Source organism: Bombina bombina, chromosome 1 (assembly GCF_027579735.1).
Source record: "Bombina bombina isolate aBomBom1 chromosome 1, aBomBom1.pri, whole genome shotgun sequence".
Taxonomy (NCBI): domain Eukaryota; kingdom Metazoa; phylum Chordata; class Amphibia; order Anura; family Bombinatoridae; genus Bombina; species Bombina bombina.
In genome coordinates, this window is record NC_069499.1 from 505763986 (window position 1) to 505777334 (window position 13349).

At 40.0% G+C, this 13349-nt stretch overlaps 1 protein-coding gene across 3 annotated transcripts in view; it reads right to left on the reverse strand.

The window, feature by feature from the left end:
- Positions 1-13349, reverse strand: part of MYO1B (myosin IB) — a 482457-nt gene that overhangs the window by 380929 nt on the left and 88179 nt on the right. The gene's annotated exons all lie outside the window — the stretch shown is intronic.

The following is a 13349-nucleotide window of genomic DNA, read 5'->3' on the forward strand; positions in this document are numbered from 1 at the left end:
GTATAACAGTGTAAATTTGCTGTACCCTCTAAATAACTCAACACACAGCCATCTAAACCGTCTAACATCCACCAGCTCTGTGATGTGGTCATGGAGGAGTGGAAGAGGACTCCAGTGGCAAACTGTGAAGCTCTGGTGAACTCCATGCCCAAGAGGGTTAAGGCAGTGTTGGAAAATAATGGTGGCCACACAAAATATTGACACTTTGGGCCCAATTTGTACATTTCTACTTCTGGGTGAACGCACTTTTGTTGCCATCAGTTTAGACATTAATGGCTGTGTGTTTAGTTATTTAGAGGGTACAGCAAATTTACACTGTTATACAGGCTGTACACTCACTACTTTACATTGCAGCAAAGTGTAATTTCTTCAGTGTTGTCACATGAAAAGATATAATAAAATATTTACAAAATGTGAGGGGTGTACTCACTTTTGTGAGATACTGTGTGTGTGTGTGTGTGTGTGTATGTGTATATATATATATATATATACACACACACACACACACACACATATATACATGCATACATACATACATACATGCATATATACACACAGTTGTGCTCATAAGTTTACATACCCTGGCAGAATTTATGATTTCTTGGCCATTTTTCAGAGAATATGAACAACAACACAAAAACTTTTCTTTCACTCATGGTTAGTGTTTGGCTGAAGCCATTTATTATCAGTCAACTGTGTTTACTCTTTTTAAATCATGACAACAGAAACTACCCAAATGACCCTGATCAAAAGTTTACATACCCCAGTTGTTAATACTGTGTATTGCCCCCTTTAACATCAATGACAGCTTGAAGTATTTTGTGGTATTTGTGGATGAGGCTCTTTAACTTCTCAGATGGTAAAGCTGCCCATTCTTCCTGGCAAAAAGCCTCCAGTTCCTGTAAATTTTTGGGCTGTCTTGCACGTTTACGAGGATACGAATACCATTGGATTGATTGACAAACCCTGCTAGAGGTCGATTGGCTGTGAATCTGCAGGGGGCGGTATTGCACTAGCAGTTCACAAGAACTGCTGGTGCAATGATAAATGCCGGCAGTGTACGCTGTCAGCATTTATCGATGTGCTGCGGGCAAGATACGCTACATCGTATCATGTCCGTCCGTCCGCACTATAATAAATAGACCCCATGGCATTTAATGTCCATTTAAAAAGGGCAGTCAGCCTGATTTTTATTGTTTAAAAAGATAGATGACACCTTTACTACCCATTCCTTTCTTATTTCAGTGCATTTTATTAGCTTTTCACAGCCAGACAGTGCTAGTTTCATGTGTGCCATATAGATAACATTGCACTCACTCCCGTGGAATTATGCATGAACCAACACTGAATGGCTAACATGCAAGTTTGTAAAAAGCACTGAGATAAGGGGGCAGTCAGCAGAGGCTTAGATACAAAGTAATCACATATGTAAAAAGTATATTAATATAACAGTGTTTGGTTATGCAAAACTGGGGAATAAGTAATAAAGGGATTATCTTTTAAAACCATAAAAAAAATCAAATAGAGTGTCCCTTTAACTAGATTTTTATAAAGTATTGCTTTCCTGTCAGTTTGTCAGAAGACTGGAATCTGTTCATATATTTGTCTAAAAAGTTACATTGTGTTTCATTACAGTTCTTGTTTAGCTAAATTAAGCCTTACATTATAGACAAAAATAGATACTGTATATGAATTACATTATTGCAATATTTTAATTTGAACAAACAAGAAAAAAACAAGAAAACGTTAAATATTACTGTTTAAAGCATTCAGTAAATAAAAACCCAATTTCCCCATTTGGGTTTAGCACACAAGCAAGGCTTTAGCATATAATGCACATGTTTCTACAGAATGAATGTAATCCATCAGTAAGATAAAGTGCCAAACGAATGAGCACTGACTAAACCTGACTCAGGCAGTGCAAAATGTAAAATGTATGGGAATTAGTCAATTGTAGATATTTAAATACACACATATGCATACATATAATTTATTGCTGCATTTAACAGGAAGAAAAATAGAATACTAAAACAGTAAAGGTGAGATGGGCAGTTAAATTTTGCAAATCAATTGTAACTGTGCATTAAACTTTACAGAAATATTTTGAGTGAAGTCTACAGAAGCTGTGTTAAATTCTATTGACTTTAAAAACATGTTCATTTAGTTTAATTACTTATTTAGCTCAGGAGGAATTAAAAATAATCTGATCTTATTACCACTTAGGAAAAAGGTGGAAAACAAAATATGTTTACTTTTTCAACAATAACCCCTGGGTATGCTGGGGAGGTTGACAACACAAAATATATGTTGTAATATTAAAGAGATTAGGTCTCACATAATTGATGTTGTGAACAATATCACAGATGTCATGGAGAGAGTACTTTTTTTTTTTTACAGATGAAATCATCTTTTCTTCTTTTAAATTAGGGATGGTAATCCCAGGCTGAATAATTAGAATGTTGAAAAGACAGTTTCCTTTATGTGGAGGTAAACATAATTGACATGCAGCTAGATGCATTTTCTGTTAGTTGAATCCCTATTTGTAACTGTTATGTTTGCCTATTATAAGCAAAAATAGTTTCTGCTCAGAAAAGTAAATTGGTATTTGCTACATATCAATCCCATAAGGAAATAATATCAAGCACTGTAAGCAAACAAAGTGGCTGATAAGAAAAATCCTAAATATTGGGTACATCTTGGCATATGTGGAATAATAACCTCTTTAGGAAATTATAGTGTGTAGATTTAAAATCTTGTAACCCAGCGCGAATAGTGCTTGGAAGTTAAAAGTAAATACTGGCAGTCTAGTTTATTAAGTGTTTGTAGAATCCGGTATAAATCTTTTGTTAAATCCTAAATTAGGTGTACTATGGTACAATCTGCAAATAATTAAGTTGGGAGCAGAGTGAGAAACTGAAAAAGTCTTATATATGATAATTGCAATTTGTGAAGAATTAAGTTGTGAGCAGAGTCAAAAATTGCAAAAGTCATAATGGTTGCCTGAAAAATGTCATGTTGCATGTTAGTTTATGTTTCTAAATAGTTACTACTGTTCGTATAGACCTACAGATATGACAACTTGAGCCGTATAGAAATTTGAAACTCTGTGGGTTAAGGTAATTATATGACTATTCTTATAACAATCTGAAGGTAGTGGATCCCAGGGGATTATTCTGGTCTTTTTGCTGACTTTGCCCTTTAAAGGGCCAGTAACTAAGTAAATAGTAGGAGAGGAAGGTTATTAATTTATAAGGGTTAATTCTTAGGTTGCAAATCTATCTAGGGCTCAAAGCACTAAATCACTACTACACCTGTTTTTTTCTTCCACTTTTATTTTTTTGATTTGTGCACAATTTTGTGTGGTCACGGCTGATTAAGACTCTAATTTATTTAGTTGATTTATCACTTATTATAAAAATTTAACTGGTAGCTGATATTCAGAAGCTACCACACAAGTATAAACGTATGGATTCATTTATGTCACAGGTGAAAACACATTCACCCGTAATGCCGGCTAAAGGTAAGGATAGGAAACCCAAGAGTGCCGATCTTAGTATTGAATCCTCTCCTCTGAAATACAGCCTCAGATCACGGATTCCTCCCACCTTATGTTTCAGCTCTCTGCTATTTTCATTCCCAAATTGGATGCAATTAAGAAAGAGCTGGGTTCTATCACCTCTGAAGTATCCATATTATCCAACGAAATTAGGCAATTTGCGATAAGGGTGACAGAAGCAGAGAGCAAAATTTCGGAACTGGAGGATCAGGTTAGTACCCAGAATAATTTAATCCAGGAACAGGGAAGGTATATTCAGTCGATCAATATTAGACTAGAAGACCTTGAGGATAGGTCTCGAGTTAACAATGTACGTATTGTAGGCCTTCCAGAAAATACGAATTACTCAGACTTAATCAAATTTACCTCACTAATACTACCACAAGCTCTTCGTATACCTGAGGAAAATCTCCTGTTAAAAATAGAGAGAGCTCATAGGGTGGGTACTATAAGATCTAAACCGGAGGATACAGGGTTTAAAAGAACACTCATATTTAGAGTCCTGAATTATCAAGACAAGATAGAAATGTTTAAAAACTCTATAGGGAACTTGGTACATTAACTACAAATCATAAAATACTGATGATCTGTCAGGAATGCTCAGCTCTCCCTTTTGACAAGTATTATTATCCTACTGTCTCTTTAAGGTTTACCACTTCATCAAGCGCTCCTCCCTATATAACTCCCATCTCACACCTGTATCTTTGCTTAGTATTGCAGTTTTGCTCACTTCAATACACTGAGCCTCTCTATGTGAACGCTGTTCACTATATTCCCTACCGGATCCTATACTGAAGTTCCTCTCTATGTGAACGCTGTTCACTATATTTCTCCTGTTAAGTGTAGTCAGTCCACGGGTCATCATTACTTCTGGGATATTAACTCCTCCCCAACAGGAAGTGCAAGAGGATCACCCAAGCAGAGCTGCTATATAGCTCCTCCCCTCTACGTCACACCCAGTCATTCTCTTGCACCCAACTAATAGATAGGATGTGTGAGAGGACTGTGGTGATTATACTTAGTTTTTATATCTTCAATCAAAAGTTTGTTATTTTAAAACAGCACCGGAGTGTGTTGTTCTTTCTCAGGTAGAATTTGAAGAATCTACCTGAGTTTTTGGATGATTTTAGCCGGCGTAGCTAAGATTCATTTTGCTGTTCTCGGTCATTCTGAGGAGTGAGGTAAACTTCAGATCAGGGGACAGCGGGCAGGTTCACCTGCAAAGAGGTATGTTGCAGTATATTATTTTCTGAGGAATGGAATTGACTGAGAAAATACTGCCAATACCGATATAATGTAAGTTCAGCCTTAAATGCAGTAGTAGCAACTGGTATCAGGCTGTTATGTATATATGTGTACACTTCAGTATTCTGGGGAATGGCACTTCACTGGGTAATACTATATGCATATAATTTTTAGCCTAACTTGCAGTGGGAACGTCTAGCAACAGGCTGTTTAATGACATTTCATGTTATTTGATTTTAAACGTTTTTGCTGGCATGCTAAATTGTTTAATTATCTGAGGTACTGGGTGAAAAATTGTTTTGGGCACTGTTTTTCCACTTGGCTGTCGTTTATTTTAATTTAAGACAGTTTACTGAACTTCCCTCACTGCTGTGTGTGAGGGGGAGGGGCCTATTTTGGCGCTTTTGCTACGCATCAAAAATTCAGTCAAAAGTCTGTTTCTCTCCCTGCATGATCCGGATCGTCTCTACAGAGCTCAAGGGTCTTCAAAAATTATTTTGAGGGAGGTAATCACTCACAGCAGACCTGTGAGATTGTGCTTTGACTGTGATAAAAAACGTTTATATTTTGTACATTTTTTTTCTGCTATTAAGGGTTAGTTATCCATTACTAATGGGGGCAATCCTTTGCTAAATTTATGCCTTTACCGGGAAAAATTTGGTTTTTATAATTTCTCCGGTTCATTGTTATTCAACTGTCATAATTTTTTTCTGTGCTTCTTAAAGGCACAGTGCGTTTTCCATATTACTTGTAATTTGAGTGAAAAGTATTTCCAAGCTTGCTAGTTTAATTGCTAGTTTGTTAAACATGTCTGACTCAGAGGAATATCTCTGTGCTATATGTGCAAAAGCCAAGGTGGAGCCCAATAGAAATTTATGTACTAATTGCATTGATGCTACTTTAAATAAAAGTCATTCTGTACAAATTGAACATCATTCACCAAACAACGAGGGGGAAGTTATGCCGACTAACTTGCCTCACGTGTCAGTACCTGCATCTCCCGCTCGGGAGGTGCGTGATATTGTAACGCCGAGTACTTCAGGGCGGCCATTACAAATCACACTACAGGACATGGCTAATGTTATGACTGAAGTTTTGTCTAAATTACCAGAACTTAGAGGTAAGCGAGATCACTCTGGGGTGAGAACAGAGTGCGCTGATAATATTAGGGCCATGTCAGATACTGCGTCACAATTTGCAGAACATGAGGACGGAGAGCTTCATTCTGCGGGTGACGGATCTGATCCAAATAAACTGGATTCAGACATTTCAAATTTTAAGTTTAAGCTGGAAAACCTCCGTGTATTACTAGGGGAGGTGTTAGCGGCTCTGAATGATTGTAACACAGTTGTAATACCAGAGAAAATGTGTAGGTTGGATAAATATTTTGCGGTACCGTCGAGTACTGACGTTTTTCCAATACCTAAGAGACTTACTGAAATTGTTACTAAGGAGTGGGATAGACCCGGTGTGCCTTTCTCACCCCCTCCTATATTCAGAAAGATGTTTCCAATAGACGCCACCACACGGGACTTATGGCAAACGGTCCCTAAGGTGGAGGGAGCAGTTTCTACTTTAGCTAAGCGTACCACTATCCCGGTGGAGGATAGCTGTGCCTTTTCAGATCCAATGGATAAAAAGTTAGAGGGTTACCTTAAGAAAATGTTTGTTCAACAAGGTTTTATATTGCAACCCCTTGCATGCATTGCGCCTGTCACGGCTGCAGCAGCATTTTGGTTTGAGTCTCTGGAAGAGACCCTTGACTCAGCTCCATTAGATGAGATTACACACAAGCTTAAAACCCTTAAGCTAGCTAATTCATTTATTTCTGATGCCGTAGTACATTTAACTAAACTTACGGCTAAGAATTCCGGATTCGCCATTCAGGCGCGCAGAGCGCTGTGGCTAAAATCCTGGTCAGCTGATGTTACTTCTAAATCTAAATTACTTAACATACCTTTCAAAGGGCAGACCTTATTCGGGCCCGGTTTGAAAGAAATTATCGCTGACATTACAGGAGGTAAAGGCCATGCCCTGCCTCAAGACAGAGCCAAACCTAGGGCTAGACAGTCTAATTTTCATGCCTTTCGTAACTTCAAGGCAGGAGCAGCATCAACTTCCTCTGCACCAAAACAGGAAGGAGCTGTTGCTCGCTACAGACAAGGCTGGAAACCTAACCAGTCCTGGAACAAGGGCAAGCAGGCCAGAAAACCTGCTGCTGCCCCTAAGACAGCATGAAGTGAGGGCCCCCGATCCGGGAACGGATCTAGTGGGGGGCAGACTTTCTCTCTTCGCCCAGGCTTGGGCAAGAGATGTCCAGGATCCCTGGGCGTTAGAGATCATATCTCAGGGATATCTTCTGGACTTCAAAGCCTCTCCCCCAAAAGGGAGATTTCATCTTTCAAGGTTGTCAACAAACCAGATAAAGAAAGAGGCGTTTCTACGCTGTGTACAAGATCTTTTACTAATGGGAGTGATCCATCCGGTTCCGCGGTCGGAACACGGACAAGGGTTTTACTCAAATCTGTTTGTGGTTCCCAAGAAAGAAGGAACCTTCAGACCAATCTTGGATTTAAAGATCCTAAACAAATTCCTAAGAGTTCCATCGTTCAAAATGGAAACTATTCGGACAATCTTACCCATGATCCAAAAGGGTCAGTACATGACCACAGTGGATTTAAAGGATGCCTACCTTCATATACCGATTCACAAAGATCATTACCGGTATCTAAGGTTTGCCTTCCTAGACAGGCATTACCAGTTTGTAGCTCTTCCATTCGGGTTGGCTATGGCTCCAAGAATCTTCACAAAGGTTCTGGGCTCTCTTCTGGCGGTACTAAGACCGCGAGGAATTTCGGTGGCTCCGTACCTAGACGACATTCTGATACAAGCGTCAAGCTTTCAAACTGCCAAGTCTCATACAGAGTTAGTACTGGCATTTCTAAGGTCGCATGGGTGGAAGGTGAACGAAGAGAAGAGTTCTCTCTTACCACTCACAAGAGTTCCCTTCTTGGGGACTCTTATAGATTCTGTAGAAATGAAGATTTACCTGACAGAAGACAGATTAACAAAGCTTCAAAATGCTTGCCGTGTCCTTCATTCCATTCAACACCCGTCAGTGGCTCAATGCATGGAGGTAATCGGCTTAATGGTAGCGGCAATGGACATAGTACCCTTTGCACGCCTACATCTCAGACCGCTGCAATTGTGCATGCTAAGTCAGTGGAATGGGGATTACTCAGATTTGTCCCCTACTCTGAATCTGGATCAAGAGACCAGAAATTCTCTTCTATGGTGGCTTTCTCGGCCACATCTGTCCAGGGGGATGCCATTCAGCAGACCAGATTGGACAATTGTAACAACAGACGCCAGCCTACTAGGTTGGGGCGCTGTCTGGAATTCCCTGAAGGCTCAGGGATCATGGACTCAGGAGGAGAGTCTCCTTCCAATAAACATTCTGGAATTGAGAGCAGTTCTCAATGCCCTTCTGGCTTGGCCTCAGTTAAAAACTCGGGGGTTCATCAGGTTTCAGTCGGACAACATCACGACTGTAGCTTACATCAACCATCAAGGAGGGACAAGAAGCTCCCTAGCGATGATGGAAGTATCAAAGATAATTCGCTGGGCAGAGTCTCACTCTTGCCACCTGTCAGCGATCCACATTCCTGGAGTGGAGAACTGGGAGGCGGATTTCCTAAGTCGTCAGACTTTTCATCCGGGGGAGTGGGAACTTCATCCGGAGGTCTTTGCCCAAATACTTCGACTTTGGGGCAAACCAGAGATAGATCTCATGGCGTCTCGCCAGAATGCCAAGCTTCCTTGTTACGGGTCCAGGTCCAGGGACCCGGGAGCAGTCCTGGTAGATGCTTTGACAGCACCTTGGACCTTCGGGATGGCCTATGTGTTTCCACCCTTCCCGATGCTTCCTCGATTGATTGCCAGGATCAAACAGGAAAGAGCATCGGTAATTCTAATAGCGCCTGCGTGGCCACGCAGGACCTGGTATGCAGATCTAGTGGACATGTCATCCTGTCCACCTTGGTCTCTGCCTCTGAGACAGGACCTTCTAATTCAGGGTCCTTTCAAACATCAAAATCTAATTTCTCTGAAGCTGACTGCTTGGAAATTGAACACTTGATTTTATCAAAGCGTGGTTTTTCGGAGTCAGTTATTGATACCTTAATACAGGCTAGGAAACCTGTTACCAGAAAGATTTACCATAAAATATGGCGTAAATACTTACATTGGTGCGAATCCAAGAGTTACTCATGGAGTAAGGTTAGGATTCCTAGGATATTGTCTTTTCTACAAGAGGGTTTAGAAAAGGGTTTATCTGCTAGTTCCTTAAAGGGACAGATCTCAGCTCTGTCCATTCTTTTACACAAATGTCTGTCAGAAGTTCCAGACGTTCAGGCTTTTTGCCAGGCTTTGGCCAGGATTAAGCCTGTGTTTAAAACTGTTGCTCCACCATGGAGCTTAAATTTAGTTCTTAACGTTTTACAGGGTGTTCCGTTTGAACCCCTTCATTCCATTGATATCAAGCTGTTATCTTGGAAAGTTCTGTTTTTAATGGCTATTTCCTCGGCTCGTAGAGTCTCTGAGTTATCAGCCTTACATTGTGATTCTCCGTATCTGATTTTTCATTCAGATAAGGTAGTTCTGCGTACTAAACCTGGGTTCTTACCTAAGGTTGTCACTAACAAGAATATCAATCAAGAGATTGTTGTGCCATCATTGTGTCCTAATCCTTCTTCAAAGAAGGAACGACTTCTGCACAATCTAGATGTAGTCCGTGCCCTGAAATTTTATTTGCAGGCAACTAAAGATTTTCGCCAAACTTCTTCCCTGTTTGTCGTTTATTCTGGACAGAGGAGAGGTCAAAAAGCTTCTGCTACCTCTCTCTCTTTTTGGCTTCGTAGCATAATACGTTTAGCCTATGAGACTGCTGGACAGCAGCCTCCTGAAAGAATTACAGCTCATTCCACTAGAGCTGTGGCTTCCACTTGGGCCTTTAAGAACGAGGCCTCTGTTGAACAGATTTGCAAGGCTGCAACTTGGTCTTCTCTTCATACTTTTTACAAATTTGACACTTTTGCTTCTTCGGAGGCTGTTTTTGGGAGAAAGGTTCTTCAGGCAGTGGTCCCTTCCGTATAAAGATCCTGCCTGTCCCTCCCGTCATCCGTGTACTTTAGCTTTGGTATTGGTATCCCAGAAGTAATGATGACCCGTGGACTGACTACACTTAACAGGAGAAAACATAATTTATGCTTACCTGATAAATTCCTTTCTCCTGTAGTGTAGTCAGTCCACGGCCCGCCCTGTTTTTTATGGCAGGTCTAAATTTTTAAATTATACTCCAGTCACCACTGCACCCTATAGTTTCTCCTTTCTCGTTTGGTTCTCGGTCGAATGACTGGGTGTGACGTAGAGGGGAGGAGCTATATAGCAGCTCTGCTTGGGTGATCCTCTTGCACTTCCTGTTGGGGAGGAGTTAATATCCCAGAAGTAATGATGACCCGTGGACTGACTACACTACAGGAGAAAGGAATTTATCAGGTAAGCATAAATTATGTTTTCCTCTACCGGATCCTGTACTGAAGTTCCTCTCTATGTGAACGCTGTTCACCCCCTAAAGGACTGCCTCATATTCTAACAGTGAGTCTACCTAAAATCCTATCCGCCTTTGCTGTGACTACGCCAATTTGCCTGTCAGTTTTCTCTTCAGCTAAGCCGCGGCTCTCTCAGCTGTTCCTGTGCACCTCCCCTACTTGACGGACTGCGGTGACATCACACACCAGCTTCTTCGGATCACCGTCTGCCTCCTGGCTCCATTCTCAGCTGCATCTCTCAAACCGCTTACCACTTCAACACCTTACCGGTAAGCTTGAGCACTGTGCTCTTTCCACACTAACTTCCTATAGCTTTGTGTTGCTTTCGGTGCTTTGCTCATTCCCTCATATGTTACCGGAACTGTTTACTCTCTCTGTAGTCTCACTCGTAACAGATTGTGGGTGCTACCTTCTATGAACAGTTTGTAGAATCTTACCTAGTAATAACCTTGCTGAAGTTGTAGAATCTTACTTAGTATTAAACCCTGCTGAAGGCTTGCTCTGGATACGTTATAAGGCAGATAACCTCATATATTACTTATTCTACTACTCTGATAATATATTCTTCTTACTATTGCCAATATATTATAACCACCATTTAGTGCAATATATTTATATACATATATTCCCTTGTCAGTATATATCTAGGAATGTATATCAGTTTCCCTGCTGCATTTTCCTCCAGTGCCAATTAATGCACATGAGGCAGCAATAGGGTTTACTGACTTACTTCTCCTCACAACAATTACAGCCTGGTGATACAAGGGTGCAGCATTTACTACTATAGTAAATTATGACGCTACCCAGTATCTTTTTGCTACATATCTACATTTAAATTAATCTCAGCAACTGTGGACCATAACCTTACGTTATTCATAACTATATCTCCTAGATAACGAACTAAGCTTGACATGATCCAAGATTTCTCTAACGAAACTCAAAAAAAAAAAAAAAAAAAAGGAAAAGTATGTCCCCCTATTTTTTTCAATTCACCGAAAAAGGCAGCAAAGTTAGAATGTTGTATCCATTCTAACTTTACTTTGGGTGGAAGCTAAGGGAAAAATGTACGTGTTAAATAATGTCCAAGAAATATAAATATATACACACACACACACACATACACATGTATATATATTTATATATACACACACACACACACACACATACATGCACAGTACTGTGCAAAAGTCTTAGGCCACCATTAGATTTGCTATTTTACCAATGGTATAATGACCATATATAATTATTTTGCAGTCTCTTTCAGAATCAGAAAAAAACAGTGTCTATAGGCTTAAGTGGCAAGTATTTAGTGTGACCTCCCCTTACACTTGAGCAATAGCAGGAACCTTGCTCTTATAAACCTAAAAAGAATGGAACCCTAATTAAAGTCATTGCTAACACCTGTATTTGTCCTACTATTTCATGTCAAAATCACTGCCGTGAAAAACGTCTGTTACACCAGGTTTGTGCAAGACATGCTTGAGCACTACATACACATGTGCTATGAGTTTAATTAATTAGAAGCTTCCTAATAAGACCACCTTTCAAATCACATAATTCCATTCAAAAGGTCTGTTATGTACGCACCTCACACAGGCTATACAGAGCGCAGCGCGGACGTTATTTACGGCGGTTTACCACCCATTTTAGTTTTTTATGTGCACGCTCCAGCAGTCTCCTTCGCTACTCTAGCAGTGGCCATTTTGCGCTACAGACACGCTGATCTCTTTATATATCATATCAGGGCTCAAAATAAGTGTAGCATAGGTGTAGCGCTCCAGTGTCGGCTCGAGTTACTGAGAAGAAATGCGAGAAACATGTAGGTAAGAGATTTTTTGCTTTCACCTAATCTTTTTCCCCTGCTCGGTTCACCGCAGATCCTTACTAGTGTAATCCTAATAGGTTCAGTGTGGTCTCCCCTCCTCTCTACCGGAACTCCTGTGAAGCTTGTTACTCAGTTGTTCTTACTGAGGGATTCCCCTCTTTGCAGACAGCACAGTCAGGAGCTCCGGTAGAGAGGAGGAGAGACAACACTGAACCTACTACCTACAGACGGTGTGAAAATGTTTTGCTTGTGGCAGTGGAGATTGGTGAGGGCTGTGTAGGCATAGCTGACTGCTCTTCCTTGCTGTAGAGCACAGACTCTGTGGGTCACATACTTTGCTAAGGAAGATGCACAGCCACAAAGGGGAAATTTGCCTTCACCACAGAGCAAGATTATATTTTATATATATATATATATATATATATATATATATATATATATATATATACACACACATATACAATATATATATATATATATATATATATATATATATACACACACACATATAATCTTGCCCTACCCTTCTGAAGTGACATCATTGTAACCTTAGATACACATATGCATCAGACGCTAGATATAATATAAACAATATATCTTTAGCCAGTATCATATTCACTTATATAAAAGTTATCTATTTCATCTCTATTATCAATACAATAACCATATGAACAGCTTAGTTAGTGTGATTTGAGTTGATTGCCAATGGAATTTGTAAAAATCTGAATCACAACATCTTGATACAGATATTTGTGGATGGTGTGATTAGGAAACCAAGTTCCATAATAAACGACAAACATAGGGGACCATGCCTTGGAAATTAAACAGTAAGGATACTCTGAACTCATTTAGTTATAAAATATACTCCAGAAAATGGGGTACTGTTTATATTTTGCATGCACTACTTTACCTGCACCCCGGCTAAAGACCCATAAGCATATGTTTGGTCTGTTGTACAAGATGAGAATAGCTATTTGCTAATGAAGTATAAATTCTGAGTAGCAGAACAAAAATCATGTAGCAGTTACTCAATCCAGCGCATGTAGCTGACAGACACTGTCCGAAAGGTTGTTGCACTCTTCATAGCAATAGCTGAATATCAAGTATTTGAATT